Below are 22,368 nucleotides of genomic sequence, written 5' to 3'. Positions count from 1 at the left end.
TAGTCTGTGGATTATGAGCTCTTTCAAGGCTTCTCTTCAGAGAAGCCAAGATTTTGCTTAGAGACATTGTATATAGCAAATAAAATGCTTGTAATATTGTTGAATGTTTAGTAGGCCTTTAGAGAGAAGCAATGATCAGAAATAATATATGTTACATTAAAATGTTATAATATGTTCTGTGTTATTATGTATGATAGTTGCCTTTATCCAGATGATTATATTCACAGCTGTCCTTAGTATTTTACATTTGATAAAGTGGAACATTTCATATCAAATGTTAAGTATTTTTTCCCATGTCTCTTATGAGGAGAAACTGAAACCTTACAGAGTTGGATTGTTCCAGATGAAATATTGTGTTGCTTAGAGCTGATGAAAACAAGCAAACAGCAAAGAGCAATTGTGAATGTAGTTTTAATTAATTGAAAGTTTTCTTATCAAACCTACAGGCACTGAGAGTTAGAAAACGAGACCAGCCCTGATCCAACTGGATTTCCCCCAGGGAAATGTTCTTGATTTGCAGACTGGAAACTAGTATTTAATCTGTAATCTAGCAAACCTTACAGTAGCCTTTATTTTGAGAATTTCAGTGGTCTCAGTTTCTGACAGTAACATGGAATAACTTTTGCACTGCACTGTGCCACGCTGGTCTCCCTGCACTCCTACATGTTCTTGAGGAGAGGGAGCACCTGAATGATCTCCCAGACACCAAGAGGTAGCTAATATGTGCTTTTGTCTTGTGATAATCTTTTTTTTTGTCTCCAGACTAGATGCATTGTTACATGGATTTACATAGTTTAGAAGTCTTTTAGTTGATGAATTTTACTTACACCAGAATACAAATGAAAATGTAGTGTTGTACCATGAAATTAGTTTGTCCCTAAAGTGAAACTGGATTGTATGATGCAAATTGATAAAAGGGATTTATTATTTAACATCTTTAGGCACTGTTAGCTGCAAATTGGTGGCAGGTTAGATAACAAAATGCTTAAACAAGTTGAAGGCATAAATTCCATTGTGTTTAAATAGTGTTTGTAAATCTCTTACATGCTATAGACATGTGAATCTTCTGATGCACTGAGCTAGAGCTATGGAATCAGCAGTACATTGAAAACATTTTTAATCACTAATTGCTACAGAGTTTTTTAATGCCTAGTGAGATTCACAGCCATGGGTTGGTATTTGAATCTCTGTGCTCTCAGCAGCTCTGGCAGTGTGGACTCTGTGCACACCAACAATCCCATCAAGTAAACCACCCTGGGAAATCTCATCAAATGAGTTGTTAGGCATTAACTGTGTGCAACATCAGCATCAGCTTTTCAGTTTGAGTAAATCAGCCAGGTACTCATGGCCACAGACTATGCTGCAAAATGTGATTGCTAAGTGGAAAAGCTTTGGAGTAAATGGACATGGAAACAAGTTGTAATGTGAAGGAATTAGTCTCTTTTATGTAGCTGTAGAAAATACTGCATGAGATTAATCCATGTTTTACTTTTACATTTGCAAAGGCTCATATAGATCTGCCACCATGGAATAGTTAAAAACTAGGCAGACACCATGCCCTGATTCATATATATAATGGACTCTGACTCTGATCTAATCATTGTGCTAACACAGCAACTGATTTCTTGCATTGTTGAAAGAGTACATGAAAGAATTTACATCCAGCTGTTTTGTTTGGGGCAAATGTGTTGTATTTTTTTTTTTTTAGTTGGATAAGAAATAACAGGAAGGGATTTAGCTAATTCTTCAGAATTTGTGTGGATTAAGGAATCAAGTCTGTTAGTATTTTGTATATACTTGATTATTACAGAAGTATCTAGAAATTAAGGGAACAAATAGAAAGGGAAATGGCCGTTAAAACATTTGGATTTGATACTCCTTATAGTAATTAATATTCACTATTTTTATAGGAAAATCAAAAGACTTTTTAAAATTGAAATTCCATGAGCTGGAAGTAATGCTTTCTATTAGGGTATTTTCATGAGGAATGTTGCCTTTTATTGCTCTCGTGCTAAGCTGTATTTTTAAAAGAGGGGAATTAAAATATAGAGATGAGATAATGGTGGATTCCATTCCTGGAGTGAGTAAGCAGCTTACAGGAGACTAGCTGAGACCTTCATCTTCCTTTAGCTGCAATAGCAAGTCTGTCTGATTTACTTCTGTATGTTGCAGAACTGCATCTTGTAATGGCTTTTCCAGCATTCTGCTGCTGAAACTTTCTATTTTATGCACAGGTGTATTTTGGAGGAAGGAAAAGGGAGGGAATGACTTGACTTGGGTTCACTGGGAGTGGTGTTTCTTTTTTTATGAGTGCTGCAAATGATTCCTTACCCTAATTTTGTAACTGCAGAGAGCTGGCTCAAGTTCCTTGGCCGTTTCATAGTCACCTCTAACAGTGCTGGGTTTTATGGAGCTATTTGTGTAGCACTGTGGAGGACATGAGCACAGTTGTAAGGGTGACACTCAGATGTAGCATCTTGCATGTGTGATTCATGTAATGAAAAATGACAGCTGACCACAGGGATGAAAGGAGAAGGCCTAAAGAGAGCAAGAGTTAAAATGAATAGAAATGGGTACAACTCCACATCACTGAGCAATCACTGAAGAAAGAAGTGAACTGCTGTGTTTTCTCCCCTCAGACATTTAATGGTCTGACTATATATATTTATTTACTTATTTATTTATAATTTTTACACCCCCATCCCTCTTACTTTTTGAGACTCTCTGGAAAATGCTGAGTTGCCTACATCAAAAGCAAAGACTCCATACATTAAGATTACCAATTTGACTGCTGTTTCTATGTCACCATGTAAGTACAGTCAGAAGGCATCTGTACCAGTGTGTTGGCAGTTGAAGGGGATTTTATGCTTGCCCTTTACTCCCTGTTTTGCTGGTAGCATTTGTACTCTCATTTGCCTTCTCCCTCCCTGGTGGATTTCATGGTTGGGAGTAGCACCTGTGGCCACTCTGGCTCTGACAGCTGCAAGACTCAGATGCCAAGCTCTTGAATGTATTTTTTTTCTATTGCTGTCATGTGGGTTAGAAGAGAGCTTCCAGGCAGATATCTCAGCTGTGTCAGTGTTCATTGCTCACAGCTGGACAACAAGGCGTTATTAACTTTTCACAATTTCATTTATAGTACAGTCATAGGTTCAAAGAGTTAGCTTTTTAGCATGTGCAATTCTAGAGAGTAAGTTCTGGTGTACTGTTCCATACATTTAAAACTCTTTTTAGATCATCATGTGCTCTGGACAGTGCTGATAACTTCCTTTGTGCTCTGCATGTGCTCAAGAACACTCTGGGTTGGGTCTGTAGCAAATTAGGGATACTCATAGAAACACCATATCAGCATTTCTTCCTTGGCTGCTGCTGGCAGTGTTTGAAATCTAATTTGGTGTTTAGGAGCTTCTGGAACCAAGCGTGGCTGGCTCACCTAACCCATGACCAGAAAGGAGACTGGGAGTTGATTCTCCAAGCACAGCTGTAGGTTTTTGTTCCTTAGGATGTGCTCTCTGATACAGCAGCCTCTGCATAAAACCAGCTGAGGTGCCCTTGGGTTAGGATTAGAGTTAGCAAAGGATACTAAAGTCAGTTCTAAGTTTACTCTGCATCATGGAAGAGGACAAGATTCTATTGCATGTATCTGAAGGACATGATTTTTTTTCTTCTTTAGTTTCTTTGTAGCTTTGTTTTTTTCTTTTAACATTCTGGAGAAGTATTTTGAAGTATAACATAGGCTTATTCATGACATTGAATAAGAAGTTGATAAATTCTTGACTTTGTGACCTTATTTCTGTCTGATATGTGCACTGGTACTTGGCAATACATTGCGAAGCTTTGTGACTGTTCTGGACAGGAGAAACCTCTTGAAAGCAGCAAGGATTCCTGTGACCTAGAAATGGTGTTTGAGTGTCAATGGAACTAGATATTCAAACAGAAATAAAAACTATCTCTCCAAGCCTTGTGAATTTAAAAAGCAGAATTAGAATTAAAAACAGCTATTCAAGTTTGATGAGATAAATTTAGAAATGTCACTAATTTCTTCCCTGCCACAAGCCCAGTGAGCAATATCTTGTAACTCCATTTCTGTTCAACAGACTGTAAGTTGGAGAAGAGGTAAATGCAACTTTTCTGCATGAGATATAAAGACATTTGTGGGAAATCATATTTCCACTAGTGGGCTTATACTGTGCATTCTGTTCAGCTCCTTAATGCTGAAGTTTGCATACCGAGCTCCCAGTTTCAATATTCGCATGATTTCTCTCTGAAGATGATTAATTTATACATACCTGTACAGAGCTTTAGGCTTCAGAAAACTTTTTGTGGAATATAGGCACACAAACTAATTTGACTCATACAATTTAGTGAGGCAACATCATGGAAAATATAATCTCTTTTCTGTTGTAAGCAAAATGTGTTGGGGGGAGAGATGACCTTCAGAGATGAGGCCAAAATCAAGCAAAAATGCATTCTCTTCTATTTCACATCAAGGCTGATTTTTATCAGAACACTTGGATGCATTTAGAAAAGGAATTTAAGAGCAGGGATGGACCTTCAAATGTACCTGTGTAACTCTAAACATTACCTGGCCAATTATTTTTCCCCTGCTTGTCATATACTAGCCTTTGAGGTGAAATCTCAGCATGATCAAGGCAGTTAAATGCCTTGTGTGCAGTCTGTGTCTAAATATGAAAACTTTTTTTAAATAGGATGCTTTAATATAAATGAATCTTTTTTTTAGAAATTTATTTTTGTGCACATATAAAAACATATTTCAGTCTATTTTATTTCTGCAGCAAATAAACTCAAAAGATTATTTTTATCCTCTGCTTATATATGGTCAAGTTCCCACTGAACCACAAAGCTGCTTAAGGACCTGCACACAGTCATTTGTATACAGGGCAAAGACTCACTGGCTGTTTTGCTGTAAACAGAGCAAAGATCTCTCTAACTCAAACAATCCTCTCCCCTTCTGCAAATCACAGGCCAGATGAGCTTATGGGTTTACAGGCAAATCCAGCCTGCAGCTGAGGATCCAGGGCTGAGCAGAGAGTGCTGCTGGGCTGGGCACTGCCAGCCCCTGTGTCTGTGTGTGCTTTGAACATGTCCTGCATTTCTCTGTGTGGCTGTGCTTGCTGCACCTGTGACTTTATCTTCCTACCCCTGCAAGGCATATTTTCTCTACCCCACCAAATGGCTGCTGCTGTATTGTTCTGTTAGGTCATGATGTTCAGAACTGTTGAGGCAACTGGAAGAAAAGAGGGAAAAAACAAGATTGTATTTCCCCACAATTGCATGGGATGCAATTCCAGCTGCTTCTAATGGATCTGATAATTAATATAGGTTAATTTACCTGGCAGTGCTGTAATCTGTTTCCCATGCACTGGGTAGTATTACACTTGGAAATTCTGGGTCTTATTACTTAAGAAAAAAAAAATAGAAAATAAATATGTGATAATAAGCAAAAAGTATTACATGTTATTACATACATAAATATGCTGGATGATGTCTGATTTTGTTGATTGTGTGTTATTTATTTTTTGATAGCAATGTGACACTGTTTAGTTCTTATGATCAGGTAGGTGTCAGCCCATACAAAATGTTTGGTAACTCCATTTCCTAATTTTAGTGGTACAAAGGACTTGAACACACCTCATGCAATTTCAGCAGAGAGGCAAAGTTGGAAGATGAAGAGCCCCTGATTCATCTTGTTGCTCAAATGTGTCTCTGCCAATTCACATTGAGTGTTCTGTGTTGGAAGGAGCAGTGTGGCAGCTCCTACAGCCATCCTGAGAATTTGGCTGTGACAATTCCCTAACTGGCCAGAGGAAAACAAATATAGCAGGAAGTTAAAAGGGTAACTGTCCCTGAAGTGCTTGTTATTACTCGTGATTTTTGTGCCTTAGTTTCACATGGGATTTTTGAAAGTGATCTGCTTTGAAAGGCTGATTTTTTCTGCTGTGCAGCATATGAAAGTCTTACTGCTCTAGCAGCTTTCCAGGCTTTGATTTGTTTTGGATTCTCATGACTGCTTAGTTTGAGGGTTAGGGAGGATGTATCCATGGCAAATAATGTGCTGGCTTCTGTAATATTGGCATTGCTGAAGATAGCTTAAATTTTGTTTGTGAGCTTACATCAGCATTGAAAGTGTGAGGCTTTTAAAAGGTCTGGGACCAGAGGCTTTCCTGGCCCCTGCTCTGCAGCCTGGGCACGCTCACATCCTAATCCCTGCCTGTGATGGTCCTGAGCCAGTGCCAAAAGAATCAGATGGCCGCAAAAAGAGTTCTTGGAAATTTGTGAGTGACTGGCATTTTAATAGTGTTAAAATACTTAATCATAAAGCAGTAACTAGAAGCTATTAAGGTGCACCAAATTTTTAGTTTTCCAGAAGTTTTGAAGTGTGAAACTGCTTTGTTATACCTATATATATATATATTTTACACATATATTAAATGAACAAGAGCATTCTTGTAGAAGTGTGTCAAACCACGACAAAGTGTCAAAGGGGTGGTCATGAAGGTTTTCAAATAAGCAATACTTCCTTACATGCAAAACTCATTAGGTTTCATCCTGCAGTTTTCATGATTTTCATCTAAAAAGGTATGCATCTGCACATCTGACTGTGGAGATATCTAAAGCCTCACTATTTTAGTCTCTAAAATAATAAAAGATATTCAATCAGTTTTGGGTTTGAAAGGGAGCACAGGAACAGTTTACTTTAAATTCATTTCCTATTGGTATGGAATTTTTTTGATTTTTCTTTTTCCTCTTGCCCCCAAAATCCATCTCATATTTCACAGACCAGGAGACAGAGTGATGGCGTGTCACATCCAGTTATATCAGTCACTTTGGCAGTCATTAGTGACACAGCTTAACGCAGTCTGACTGATGTAATCAGACATGTCTCTCACAATGCACAGTGTCACCCTGAGAAATATAAAGAGACACAGGTTTCAGAAAAACAAAGTTAAGGGTTGTTTAACAAAAGAAATAATAACCCATGGCATTGTGTCTACAGACAGGCACCCAAAACAAGTAGGTCCTTCTGGACAGAACAAGACAAGTGTGCTGAATTCATTTCCTTAGGGAGTATATGGGGTATTTTGGGCCCACTTGAATGAACCTCATTTATAAAGGGGTTAATGCAACTTTCTGCAACACTGATTTCTCTTTTTGTTCCTTACCTAAGGCACAATGATGTCCATCTCAAAAGGGTATTTTGAGTGCATCCCATTTTGGGATACCCAGCTTGTGGCCTCTGCAGTGCTTCTGGTTTCATTGAGCTGATCTGACTATCTCACATTTGGCTTTCAAAGTTGAGAATGTCCAAACTCCACAAAGGACATTTTAACTTTGGAAGACACCAAGTAGCATCAATGCATAATTTTTTTCCATGTTGGTTTCAATTCCATTCATTGATGGCATTTAGAATTTATTTTACTATTCTCAGAGTTCAGTTGCTGCAGCTAAAGTGCCCAGATGCAAACAAAGCTTGCATTTATACTTCTTGATGTGTAGGCAGAGCAGAGATAACTTCTCTGATCATTAGAGGCAGGTGCTCAACTGGACCTGATGATTTTACAAGTTTGCTTGCATTTATTGATCCAAATCTCAGCTTTAGCTTTCCTGGCCTCTAGAACAGCTTGCAAATTCTGGGGTCCACTGAAGCTTCCCATTCTCTTCAGCAGGGCAGGCTCAGACGTGCAGAGGTCATTCCAGGGACTTGCTCAACTTGAAGTTGTTTGAAAAAATTGTCCAGCTGGTTAAAGTGACAATTGGATAAGACATACCATGTGAAGTGTCTCTGAAGGATGTTGAGCCTGTAAAAAACCACCTATTACTGTCACCTAAGAAAGTGAGAACTGAAAATTCCACTGAAATGGAAAAAATATTGATCAGTAACAGTGAGAGAAACACTTGTCCATACCAAAAAAAAAAAAAAAAAAAAAAAGTGGCTATAAGCTTTTATTTGGGATCCATTCATATCTAAAAGCAAAGTAATAAACATTAATGTGATTCTGGACTCATAAATTCTACTGGAGACATGATCAAGCTGTAATTATAACAGACATTAAAATTAATGGGTTAGCCATAAATTTAGCTCTCAAAAGTGTTTTAAAATATAGAAGTTAATCTGTACTTCTGTCTCCATCTCCAGAAGTATCTTTTAATGTCTGTTCTTAAAACAGCACTTTAACTTGATTGGACTTTTTCCCCTAAAAGTGAAAATGAACACAAATAATTTGTGATGGGAAAAAAAAAAAAAAAAAAAAGGCAAAGGTTCCATGCAGGAAAACAAATGTGTCTCTGTCTGCTTCTCTCTGTCACCAGCATTTTAATGATCACTTTACAACTTTGCTGTCTCTGAACTTAGATCTGTTCCAGCTTCCTCAGCCTAATTTGCATTCAGAGCTATTTTGCTGTTTTGGGAAGTATTGATTGAGAAAGCAATAGAACAGTTTTTATACAATGTCTCAGAAAAATGGAGGAATGTGAGGCTGGAGTTGCTCTGTCAGGGACCTGTTGATACCTCTACAACAATATTAAGTCCCTCTAAAGGTGTCGTTGCCTGGTGTGTCCAATATATGCTGCTGTTTATCCTTTCTGGAGGGGGTAGCAGTTGAAATGTTTAACATGCTGCAATTTTTAGGTGAAAATTAATTAGCATGAATAGGCAGAGTACCCTTTGGTGTCACTGTTTAGTCAGTTTTCTCTGGAGAATCATACTCCAATAGGAAAAACAATGAGGGTTTTTTGTGTTCTAAAGACATAGCAAAAATAAACAAATTAAAATTAGTAACTCATGTGTCATCTTATCATATGTTTTCTTTCTTTCTTTGCCATCCATTCCACTGACATTAGTGAAGAGAACTGTGTGGAGGAAAAGATGAGCAAAACCTAAGTGAAAAACCTCAGACAAATGCTATTTTTCTTTTCCAGTGCAGGCACTGCCAACTTCTGCCTGGAAAAATTGCTTCTGAACCTTTCATCCATGTTTTTGGATGGTGATACTGGAGAAATTTGTCTCAGTAACATAATTAGAATCACCTGGATGGAAGTGAGAGCTGTCAGGGGTGTTTTAAATGCTCTCAGTTTGGTGCTGTGTGACAACATGATGGACCTATACAGCATTTTGAGTGTCTAGATTACACTTGAATAACTAAATTACACTCGGATAACTGACCTAGGAAAGAGAGAAACAAGACTGCTTGAAAAAATAATCAGAGGAACTCCTCTAATAAATACAGTGAGGGGAGAAATAGAGCAATGAAGCCTGTTCATATGTTAAATCTGTTAAGATGTAGTTGATCAGAAAGTTTAAAAGAATGATCATAGTGTGGCTAATCTGAAAGGTGATCAGAGGTGAAATGTCTTTGTGATTTGTGCAGGTAAGTGTTTGGCAGGAGTGTTGTTTGGAATATTACTGTCATCAGTTTGAGGGTGAGGGGTTGGTTGGTTTTTTATGAAGAAATCAGTTTGCATAATTGTGGCCTTATGTGACCACTGTTTTACCTGTAGTGTCTCAGCCGTCCCTCTTCTCCTGAGTTCAGATCCATTTGTCATTTTGGAGGTTTTATGAAGTGTGGCAGGGAAGAGCTGAATCTATTGTATCCCATCTGTTAGGGATCAGAGGCAAATAAAACCACCACCCAGAAACATTCTGCTGGTGGGGAGGTAATATGCAATGCAATAAAATACTTAGCTTTTCTTTCTCCATTCTTGGATAAAACTATACCAATTTCTAATACAAATATTTCTTTAAGAGGCTGTAAAGTTCTCTAATCATATCCACTGCAACTATGATTATGGGAAGTTCCATCTGCAAGGATATTTCAGGTATATTTAGCTTTAAGCATGTACGTACATTTTGCTGAGTAATCAGATTGCTTGCTCACAAAGATGAATGAACAGACTTAAAGTTGTGAACCTTATCCTCCCCAATGCCAAAAAAATGGCATTTCAGACTGCTTACTCCATAAATTAATGTTTAAGACTGTGTAAAAACACCTTGCTCACTTATTTAATGAATAAATAATTGTATTATTAATAAAACACTAAAATATTCTTGGTTTTCTGTGGGTGTTTGTTTTTCTTGATGGTTGGTTGGGGTTTTTTTTAAATTACAGTGTTGTATTTTAATTATATACTGAATTTGCTAATTTTTTTCTTGTAAAAGGATTTGACTCTTCTCTTTCCAAAAAAGTAGCACATGGTCTAAGAAACTACTCAGGGTCTGTGTTTGCAGTCTTAAAAATGTCTTTTTGTGTAGGAAACTCTACGGTAGACATTTGGTGCCAGAAATCTGTGACAGAATAACATATTCTAAAAAGAGAATATAACAGCATTTTGTGGTGTAAATCACTTTATAGATTTTTTTGTAGGAGTATGCTTTTGATTTCTCTTTGTTGTATTATGAGGCAACTATTTGTTTGATAAACACTTCCTGAGAATATCCAGATTCCTGTTACAAAAGTGCTACATAGAATTATTGCAAATGAGGCAGGTGAGAGGTGCCAGCTTTGCTTTGTTTACTTTCCCCCCTGACAAGTGTTTCTGTGTACAGATAATGTGGAGTATTGAGACTGCATTTCCCTTAAGGGCACAACTTTTCAAACACAGACAGGGTAAAATAGCATTCTAAGAAACAGAAAATTGCTTGGGTTTGCCTCCCTAAATTGGTAGGGAAGACTTCAGGTAGTTTGTGGTACTTGAAATAGCTTTTATTCTTTTTGCTTCTACTTGGCAATGTTTGAAGGTGATGATGTCTCTTTAAATCTGCTGTCACTTGTGCTGCCTGGGAAAAGATAGATTTCTCCTTATTTCTTGTGTTTGCTCTGCTATCAACTGGGATGAAGGCAGGCAGGCAAAAGTAATTAATTTGTAATATTTCATATTCTTCTTACAGATGGAGGAGGGACAATTTCAAATTAAAGCAGCTTTTCTTCTGCAAGGAAAACATATATTTGCTTGTATCACTTCAAATTTGTATTAGACCATATTTTATTGTTGAGAAGTCATGTTGCTACACTGAATAATGCAACATGGGCTGACCTATTTGAATCTTGAAACATTGATTCGCCTGTCAGCATTTTGAGCAAATGGAAATATTTTTCTTGTCTTCAAATGGAAGCACAAAACAGAGCAGATGTTTGCAGGCATGAGTAAATCTCAGTGGACCAAGCTTACAATATATATTGTAAACTCCTAATTTCATCAAGATTATTCTTTATTTAAAGATGGTAGACCAGAAATCCGTGATCAATAGCATAAAAATTCATGACCATGTTAGTGTATCATGTCACATTAATAGTTAATATCTACTGCCTGTGTTTCATGAGAATATTTGTAACATTCTATTATAAAGCTTAATATTTAGTATAAACATATTCTGACACTTCTGCATATAATTATTAATAAAAGAAAAAGCAGTTCAGCTCCTGAGGTGGAGGGCACATCTTTAAGTAGCCTATAAAAGGAGGAGACAACATGTCCAAGCATTTGTTATGTAGGTGTCTTTTCAGAGCATTCAATTTCTGTACTGAAAGAGTTCCCCAAATTTTTATTAGCCATCTGTTTATAGTAGGTGTGTACTTGGGTATTTTTCCCATTTCACTGTAATTATTACTCTGGCAACAAAAACAAGTTGATATTGTGGCTTGTCTCCTGGAACTTCTGCTTTCATTACATATGGTTCTCTCCATTAAAATACAGACCAGTTGCTCAAGCCACCTTAAGGGGAAAGCACTGGGCATGCTGCTCCCAAAATTAGGTACACAGACACATTAACAGGAGCAGTAATTGCCTATGTTATTTGTTGGCTGGAGCACTGTCTGTGCATGTAAATTTTCAAATTATTGTACTGGCTGCAACTCATTGCTAGTGAGCATCCACTGCCACCTCCTTTCCTAGGAAATGAAATATCCTTTCTAGGTAACTATTTATGTGTATACTTAGGGTTTTTTAATGACTAATGACAAATGTTTTCAAGTTTGCTGTTCTGAATTGCATGCCATATGTGTTGGCCTGACCTTTGAATGAACAATGTGATGGGTGCTGCTTAGAAAATATGGAACAGAATGGATTATGTATAATTTTATACAGCAAAGGAAAATTGGAGGAGAGGAGTCCACTTTGGTTCATGAGGAGCAGGATCAGTTCTAGACACAAAGCCATTCTAAGAGATGCTTGGATTATGTTTGATCCCAGAGGTTTTTCCTGTTGCTGCAGGTTTTTCCTTTTCTCTGGACACATTTGCCCACGAATGGAGAGATGGGGGCTGCTTTCCCCTTCTGATTAAGGAATGAAGAGACTGCTCTGCTAAAGCTTCTCTTGCAGCTGCCTGGTACCCAAAGGGCCATTCTAGCATGTTGCTATTCCAAGGGTGTTCCTGTGCAGGAAATGAAGCTGTGCCCTGGGCTGGGCATGGGACCTTAACTATGAACAGAGAGGAATATCCATGCTGCACAAAGGTGCTGAGATATGAATGATCTCAGCTATAGAAGGCACCTCTGGGATTGGCTGTGTCTTTTTGAGAGAACTTTTAGGAATTTCTCTCTTCAGTTTTATTCCATCTGAATGAATGCTGATCTACTCAAGATCATGAATAAGTCAAAGTCTGTCCTCAGTTCTTTTGTGTGTATGTACAGAACTTCCTCAGCTTTTTTAAATAGAAGTTGGTGTTTCAACAAGGAATGAAAGAAACTCAGAATTGCTGAAAAAGTGTTTATTCTGTTTCAGCCCTATTTTTTAGATACTGCTCAAGAAAGCTTGTGAAATTTTTTGTGGCTCATCTCAGCTACTCACCATCAAGTTAATTATTACCCATTTAAAATTCTGTGTAGTTCAAATAATTGCTGTCTCTGTTCCTCTCCCTTTCTCTCTTTTCCACAAACATTTTATTTCTGTGGCTTTCAAATACTTAAGTTGTGGTATCAAGCATGTACTCTCAATTATCTGTCAGAATTAATGAGCAAGCTTACCCACAAGTGTCTCATTTTTCACTGTGTACCAAATAAGCAGGGAGGGCATATTTTAGTATCTATAGGCTGCTGTAGGTATAACATTGTTTTGATATATAGCACAGCCTCCTAGCCTCCTTAATGAGATCATTGCAGAAGTGTTTTGCATGTGGTAGATGTGTAAGATGCAGATGATTTTTGTTGCTGACGGCAGCCATCACACTGACTCATGAAAAGTTTGTGCTGTAAATTTTCTTTGAGCTGCAGGCACATCAGCAATATCCCCTGCGTATCTAAATATTGTGCACATTTTCACCTGTATTCAAGCAGTGCTATGGCCTAGTTTGTTTTATCCTTGGGAAGCAATATTTTAATGCTAGTGTTTTCCTGTTTTCCATAAAGTAACATTGAGGGAAATGTATTATTTCCTTGAAAATAAAAGCTTGTTGCCAAAGACAAAACATTAGCAGTCTTGCTGGTATAAACTTGTAGGTCTATTCCTGATGTATAATTTAAATTGTTTCTGGGCTGGGCAAATGCCCTGAACTCCTGCTGTATTCAAAATAGCATCGTGGGCGTAAATAAACTTTTAGAACCTGGGCTTTTTTCACCTGACCCTTGGTGCTTTTTGAAAATCAGTCTTTTTAAGAAGTTAATACTTGAACATTTGGTATCTCATTATTATCTAAAATCGTAGTCTTGAGCTTGATGGACCCATTATCACTCTTTGCTCAGACACACTTCAGTTTGAATAGTGTCTCCTCTACAGTATCATTATGGGATTTAGGCTTTTCACAATGATCTTCCCTGTTGTTTGCTTTTATTTCTCTTAAAATAGGTGAATTGAACTGAAGCATCGGTTTTTGAACAAAAAATAAACCAATTTCTTTCTGCTGTTAAACAAAATTATTGTGTTCCTCTTTAGGTGTGTATCATACAGTCAGAGGAGCACCAAAAGATAGTAACAGGCATTTGCTGTGTAGTGCAGTTACATATCTCTTCTATAAGGTCCCACAAAATTTGTTTCATGAGACTTTCAGGAGAATTTCAGCTTGCCTCAGCAAACTCATAACCTTCAAACAACCATGAAAACAGTGGTGTCTGAAAACATGCTGTCTGACATGGCTGTCAGATCCAAAAAAAGCTTGAAATCTTTTCTGGGTTTCTGGTTTGCTCCTTCCTCATCACCGTCTTGCCTATGCCAGTAAAGCTGGTATGTGATCAGCCTTTGGTGTCAAAATATACCTGAGGTTGGAATGCTACTCTTGATTTAGAAGGTTTGTACACAGGAAAGATAGATGTGGCTTTAATTATAAACTAGCCGTAATTCCGTTTGAATGTATTTGAGAATTCTTTCAAACACAATGCTTTTAAAGCCTAATTATATATTGCAAGGTATACTTCCTAAATTTCTGTTAGGATGATGTTTCCACCAATCTCTTCCATTAGGAGTCCTGTAGAGCACTTTATTTCTCAGAAATCAAGCTCTATGTTGAATGTTTTCTTTAATAGACTACCCCAATCTCACAGCTCTTTAGTGTCTAATGAAATATAACTGTGCAGTGAAACTGATTAAGTTGAAAATAGCAGTTTTTGTAATGAGGAAGGAGCATAAAAATGATTTGGGAGGAAGATGCTGATTAGATTTTAAAGGCAAAAATCTAAATAATTAGATCTGCCAAATTGATAAGTGATGTCTCGATGCAATTTTAATGAACACAAGCCTTTTTTTTGAGCTAAAAGACTGTTAGATTTATAGTAAGTTATTTTCAGGATTTTGTTTACCTTGGAGAGTACATTAGTTACAGAGGTGACACCTACATATTTTGTAGACTGGTCTTTCCTTTGCTAGCAATTAAATCATGGCCTTAGGAAGCTGAGTGATAAAACACTTATTAACTTCTGAAAGGTGAGGATTTTGCCATGAAACTTCATATTACTATAAGTTGTTGGGCAGTATATATAAAATGAAGGTAATGTGATGAAGGAAGGACTCTGAGAGCTGTTAAAGAGAAACCAGGAAGCAGAAAGGAAAGTGAACTTCTTTCTGACATAGCACAGGTTGAACAATCAGCCTAAATTGGAGGCTGTTTTCCATATTTTTATTAACTTCTTGTTCCTTTCTATTCTTTATCAAACCACGTATATGATTAAAAGCTTACCTCAAAGTTGTTCTGTTTGGGGAATTCAGTGCTCTGGAGTCATCCTGGAGCTCAGTTACCACAGCAACTGGCCCCTTGGACAAGCAGAGAAAGCAAAACAGATGGGAGAAAGAAATCTCAAGGTTTCCTGGACAATAACACTTCAAATTCCAATTTCCCACCTCAAAAATGTTAATCAAGCTGCTTTACTCTGTATATTGCAAAATCATGAAAGTTGATATAAAAATAAGACCCATTTTCTAGTGAACTACCCAAGATATAAATGAAGATTTAGTAACTTAAAGCTAGGAAGTTGAAAGGTGAATTATTTACACTTCAGTCTGGATAAATGTTTTGTCCATAGGACAGAAAACTAAGTTGACATTTTCTCAATCAGAAGTTACTGAGAAGTCCTTCTTTGAGTTACACATGGGCCCTCATTTTTTTCTCTCTCACTGCTGTGAACCTACATCTGTCTATAAAAAATCATCCTCAGAAGTGGTAACCCAATTATCCTTCTGTCATGTTTTGAACAATACTTTAACTAACTTGGAAAAAAAACTCATTGTGAAAATAAGTATTTCCTGTAGAAAATAAATTATTTTCATGATTTGAAAAAATTCGTAATTGTTTGGATTTCATGTTTTGTTTCAACGCAAATATTGTTGGTTTTTTTGTGTTTGTTTTCTGGAAAGAAACCTTGTAATACCAAACAAAACTAATTTCTGATAAATTATAGTTTGCTTGTTTGTTTTTAATAAGGCATTATTAAGCTTAAAACAAAACAATGACTGGCCTTTAAATGCATAGAGATGGTTGCTTTTACACATAAATACAGACAGGCTGGAACAGGAACTGGGTTTGCTAATGGCAGTCCAGGGCAGGAGCTCTGAGGTAGAGTCATGTTGGAATATTACTTTTAACTGTAGATCTCTGAACCACTGCCTGTTCACCCAGAGTGTTGCAACCATGGCATCAGATCATTTCCCATTTGTACACTGGACTCTGCTGGGTGTGAGACAGCCTTAGTATAATAAAAGCTAGTTGTTAATAAATACTCCCATTTTTAAGTACATTATCAATAAATGCACATATATTACAGCAGGATATTGACACAATGGGCATGTTCCTGACAAGCAGGGGATAAATTTTGACACACTTGGATACCAGGGTACAAATTATGCAGAAGAAATGGCCATGCTGGTAGCAGGCTAAGGAAAACTTGGAGGCAAACAGCTTTTGTCCTTGATGACCTCTCTAAGAATTACTTTCACCTTTGCACATTCAGCAAGTTTGTTCTTATTTCATAAAAGGTATTTTACTTCCTGACTGAGAGCAGGTGATGAAATTGAGGTATATAATTAAGTTTAAGAAAAATTATATAATTGCTAGCACTCTAATCAGAGTGGAAATTTATAAATATTTTAAAAGAGAGTCTCTAAGTTTCAATCTTCTATATTTGAGCACATCTCTTTAAACACAGCATTTCTGATGGTGGATCTAAAGACAGCATTGGTCGTCTTTGTGGTGCAGTTAAGCTAATTGAATTGTGTTTTCTCTCACATGACCTGTGAGAATGTTTCATAATAGGTGCAAGCAAAAGTGTTTCAAATTTTATGTTGAATGACTTCCTAAATGTTCATGTTAAAACTGTCATTCCATGTTTTTTTAATGGAGAAATAAGGGCTAACTCAGCAGTGATTAATTCAATTCCATCTATTTTGTTTTCAAAACTAAAAATAGTCCATACAGCTGATTATAGCATAGAAAAGAATATACCACTTCTGAACACCATGGAATGTTATAATTCTTCAATTTGGTGAAAAATTCAAGAACATTTTCAAACTTGATTTGAAAAGAACAAAGGTAAGGATTTGAACAAAATGGTAAAATGCATATAGAGTAACTGAGTGAGAATAACCCTGGCTTTGTGATTAAATGGAAATATGAAATAGATGGAGCACTGAAAGGTCAATTGCAGAGACAAATTACTAGCTCCACCAGCAGTTTCATGTCTTATAGTTTGTTGCTCAGGTTAAAATGATATATATTCTATATATGTTTAAGCTGACCTCTAGAAAATTGCAATGGAAATAGGTCTGAGTAGAAAAAATTGATGGGGAGATGATGGTTAAATAGAGTTGTTTGGTGGTTTGAAACAGAAAAAAAATTGCAAATAATCAAATGTATCACCTCAGACTTGCAGGATTTCACCAAAACAATGTTTCAAATGTGTTAATAGTTTCCATTGGAGTTTTTTTTAATGGTTTAGGCAATACATTATAAAAATTCTTAATCTTGTAATTTAAAAAGTTATCATGTTGCTGTTAAAAAGGTTAGAAAGGAAGACCCTGGGAACTAGTGGCCAGTCAGCCTCCCCTCCATCCTGGGAAGAGAACAGATCCACTGGTGCTCTGCTGAGGCACAGGGAGGTGACTGAAAACAGCAGCACAGCTTCACCAAGGGCAAGGCCACCCAGAGACTGCTGGAACCCAGGGCACAGGGAATATTTCTCTGTCTGCTCTGAGGGGTCCTGACCCCCAGAGAAGCACTGACTTGGACCTTTGTCCATGGAGAGGGCTTCCAAGACTTCAGGATAGACTAGAGTCTACAAGAGTTTGAGATAGATAATGGAGAATAGTGTAGTTTGTCACAGGGTGAGAGATTTAGATTTTGGGATGTTTTCGTATGGGAGGCAGGATGGAGGTTCTTCAGCCTTGTCTCGAGCCTCTTCTTCATCTGCTCCATTTTCTGCAGTGTTGGTGGCACAGGGTGATTGGTTGAGGAAAGCTGTGGTGCAGAGGTTACGTGGACAGACCAGGGATAAGTTATTGGTAGAAAGGTAGAAAGAAAGTACATTTTAATAATTAATTGGATGGAACAGCTTTAAAAGACCTTGAAACTGTACATCTTGTAGCCATTTTGGTGTGTTTTCCCTTATGCGAAGTCTGGTACAGACAGCGTGCCAAAACGTTTGATGAGATAAAAATACACAGCAACCTGAAGACCAAACAAGGTCCTGTGAGTCTCTCAATCCTGGGACAGAACTGTTAAAGGAGGTTTTCCCCCATCAGGGGAGCCCCTTGGAGCCAAACAAGAGGAGCAAAAACCAGTAAGTGACCTTCTCTAATGGAGTGACAGTATCAGTCAGCAGGGAAGGGCTGTGGATGGCTGCCTGCAGCTCTGTGGTGCATGGACGTGGTGCCCACAGCCTCCTCCCTGAAGGATGTAAGTGATCCCTGTAAGTGATGCTTAGTGCCTGGATGGAGGCTGGTAATGAGTGGTGGCCCTGAGGGTCTGCACCAGCCCAGGACCCTTTAACATCTTCATCAGTGCCAGGGTCAGTAGGATTGAGCACACCCTCAGTGAGTTTTTAGACAGCACCCAGCTGTGTGCTGCAGCTGGCACACCTGAAGGACAGGATGCCATCCAGAGGGATCCAGACAAGCTCCAGAAATGGCCCAGAGGAATCTCACTAAGACCAAATGTGAGATGCTGCCCCTGGGGTGGGGCTGCTCCCGTTGTCAGCCCAGGCTGGGGATGAAGAGCTGGAGAGCAGCCCTGCCCAGGAGGATGTGGGTGCTGCTGGTGAGAGGCTGGGCATGAGCCAGCCATGGGCACCCACAGTGCAGAGAGCCAGAGGTGTCCTGGGCTGCACCTAGAGCCCTGTGGGCAGCAGGGAATGGAAGGGATTCTGGAAGGATCCAGAGCCCTGTGGGCAGCAGGGGATGGAAGGGATTCTGGAAGGATCCAGAGCCCTGTGGGCAGCAGGGGATGGAAGGGATTCTGGAAGGATCCAGAGCCCTGTGGGCAGCAGGGGATGGAAGGGATTCTGCCCCTCTGCCCAGCTCTGGTGAGACTCCACCTGCAGGGCTGCATCAGCTCTGGGGACCCCAGCACACAAAGGACACAGAGGAGGGTGATAAAAGTATCAGAGGGCTGGAGCACCTCTCTGGTGAGGAAAGGCTGAGAGAGTTGGGGCTGCTTAGCCTGGAGAGGAGAAGGCCCTGGGGAAACCTTGTTGTGGTCCTCCAGAATTCAAATGGGGCTCATAATAAAGATAGAGCACATACTGTGCAAGGACAAGATAATGCTTTTAAACTATGCAAGGACAAGGTAATTCTTTCAAACTAAAAGAGGGTAGATTCAGACTGGGTATTAGGAAGAAATGTTTTACAAGGAGGGTTTTACAAGAACCTTGGACAGGTTGCCCAGAGGGGTGGTAGATGCACACCACAGCCCCCAACCCTAGGACATTCAAGGCCAGGTTGGATGAGGCCCTGAGTAATGTGATCTAGTTGAAGATGTCCCTGCTCATGGCAAGGTTGTTGGAATAAATGACCTTTAAAAGCCTCTTCTGACCAAAATCATTCTATGATTTTTGGCCACCTCTGTCCTAGCTTTTTTTTTAAGAGGTAATGCTGATGGATTTACTAGGCTGGGGAAAAAGCAATTTTAATTCCATATTTTGTGGACCTGTTAGCACCTGTAATGGAAGCAAGACCATAAGAACTACACAAACAGAAGTCAGGTTTAGGTTGCTAAAAGCAAATGTGGTGCAATAGTCATTCAGCTTTTATTTTGTTTAATAATCTCTGGTATTGTTTAAAGGTTTGCCCTACAGACTCAGTAGGGAACAGTTTTGATCTGAGACCTGCATCTTTTTTTATATGGCTTTATGGAAGTGTATGCAGGAGCAGCCGCACAAATGTTATTTCTGTGAATATTTTTTTTTTTATTTTTCAACAGCAAGAAAACGGGTATCACTTGGTAAAATAAGCAAGCAATACTTTTGGCTTTGTGGGACTGATTGAAGTGAAGGAGGGGAAAAGCCAATTAATACACCTGATGTTTTCTAGTTGTTACCAGAACTTAGTGAAAGCCTTGATATTTTTTTGCCTACCAAATAAGCTCATCTAAGTTATGATGAATTAAATAGATACTTTTCTTATTCTGTTTATTTAATTTATTTTCCCTACATATCACTAGGGATGCTTTCTGATGTAGATGAACCCATATTATATTTTTTCACCAAAATAGGCAACTGAAATAAAGTAATGCATTCAGAATGCTTATCTGTTTGTTTTTTCCCTGATCCTGAGTATGCTGGTTGTTACATGAAATAATAAGCATTCTATCTGCTTGGAATCAGTGCCAGCTTTAACACAATAATTCTTTGCAATGTTTTGTAACTGTTCTGAATATATTTATTTTTCACAGTATGAAAAATATTCTAATGCAGATGAAAAATTTAAAATAAATACAATAGTGCAAGTGGAAACAAAGCTTCATTTTTTCCTATGTAGAAGAGAATTGCAAAGTAGCCTTATTCACAGTTCCCAGGCAAGCAATATGTGTTAATAACAACCTGTATTCATTTTTCAGTATCTTGCAGCCTGGTTAATCTTTCTTATATAAACACATTAATGCAAGAAGAATCTCTTTTCAGACAATATCTTGACCTTCAAAAATTGTGCAAACTGATGACTCTTCAGCCCAATTCCAAATCTAGTAATTAATGGACACAGTCCTTGTTGTCATGAAGCAGAGAAGGGGACTTTGATGTTGCAGCTGTACTGGAGCAAATCACATGGAGTTCTAGTAGATTTAGCCTGGCAGAACACAGAGCTGATTATTTTTCTTCTTGATATTTTCTTAATGAAAAAAAATCTGTTATAGATTTTTTCTTTAGAGTGTGTCTGCTTTTACACATTGTTTCTCTGTTATTCCTAAATATTTGCTATATTTAGTGATAGTAAAAACAAGTATTTTTAATGTGGAGGGCTATCCAGGAGTGGAGGCTACTGCAGAATCTGCAGGGTCACAAATATAATTAATTATTTGATTAAGCAATACTATTTAATTCTGAGGTCATTGTATTAAAACAATGACTTGCATTTACTTTAAAATTATTGTTTTGAACACACATGCTATATTTTACAGCTGTGTTACAGGTCCAGTTTATTTTTCAGTTTTGAATAAAATTGTCTTTATCTGTCATTTTCTTTACAGCAGCATATTCCTGCCACAGTCTTCAGCTGAGCTTCAGGAGCTGGAGAAGAGGCTTCAATGAGTCTTCACAAAGGGAAGAATTTTCAAATTAATAATTAGGTGAGTTTAGAAAAAGCAACTGCAGCAAGATTTTGCTACGAATTGCCTGGTCTCAGGTGTGGTATCACATTAAAGTCTGGGAAAAATGTGGGCATAAAAAGTCAGTGAATTATTAGACCTAAGAATTTAATTAATAGTTTGTTCCTTGTAGACTGGTTTGTACAGAACTCACATTTTTCAAAGTTACTTCCAAATAAGATTTAATATGCAGATTATGTGTATGCATACAAATCATTGTAAGCAAAGACTACTTACTCAAAATATGTGTGAGAAAACTGGTTTGGTGTCATAGGTCAACAAGTAAGTTTTTCTATAGCAAAGGAATTACTTCTTTCAGAACCAAGTTTAAAATATCAGCAAAATAACTAAAGATTCACTTTCCAGGCATACTTTTTTTTTCTTTATCTTTTCTTTATTTTTACCAATGCTGTAGAATTCCTGTTAACTGACTTCTGAGCTGGAAATGTATTGCAAATTAACCTGAGCAGTGTGAAGACTGATAATTAGATTCAGGAGTTTAGCTGAACATTCAAAGAAGCATTTGTTTGATTACAGTGTTTGGACGTATTCTCAAGATTCATTGCTGATAAAGCATACATATTTTTGTTTAATTCTAAATTCCGAAGAGGGCAGGTGCCATAAAAGGATTGGGTTTTGAGCCAGTGTCAGTTCCACAGCTGATCTTTGTTCCAGCCATTTTAGTAACAGCATTTGGATATCGAGCTTTGCCCATTGCTCCTTGGGAGAGAATTCTCCACAAGTCAGGTGCTGCTCTCTCCTTTCTGTCTGCACACCTCTGCAATCTATTTCAGACTGGGACAGCCCTCTGTCATGACAAGGGGTAAATCGACTGATGTTTCTATTTTACAAGGAAAAAACCATACTGAATATATATATATATATATATATATATATATATATATATATATTACTTTCTCTGGAAAGGTCATTGATGCCTCAGAATGCAGCTGGAAGTCTCTGTAAATTGACTTAATGGTGCTGACGAGTTCCAAGAGTTTATCCTTAAAATGAATATTTACAGTCCTTTTCATATCTGGTTTGTGGGGGAAAACAAGTGTTTGATTTTGCTTAATTTTGGTTTAGAATAAAAAAAAATTTACTGGGGAAAAAAGAGCAGCAAAATAAAAGAAGACATA

The 22,368-nt window shown here is 37.8% G+C and overlaps 1 protein-coding gene across 8 annotated transcripts in view; it reads left to right on the top strand.

Annotated features, from left to right (window-relative positions):
• Nucleotides 1-22,368, top strand: part of TENM1 (teneurin transmembrane protein 1) — a 793,032-nt gene that overhangs the window by 102,080 nt on the left and 668,584 nt on the right. For 7 of the 8 annotated variants that reach the window (XM_077786535.2, XM_085571036.1, XM_077786536.2 and 4 more), the window contains one exon: nt 21,113-21,211. The gene's annotated coding sequence lies outside the window, so the exon portion shown is untranslated. The remainder of the gene's footprint in view (nt 1-21,112; nt 21,212-22,368) is intronic. The other variant, XM_085571039.1, reaches the window with a different exon arrangement.

This window comes from Lonchura striata, chromosome 4A (assembly GCF_050655825.1).
Source record: "Lonchura striata isolate lonStrDom1 chromosome 4A, ASM5065582v1, whole genome shotgun sequence".
Classification (NCBI taxonomy): domain Eukaryota; kingdom Metazoa; phylum Chordata; class Aves; order Passeriformes; family Estrildidae; genus Lonchura; species Lonchura striata.
Note: the sequence above shows the minus strand (reverse complement) of the source record. Positions and strands in the feature narration are given on the sequence as shown.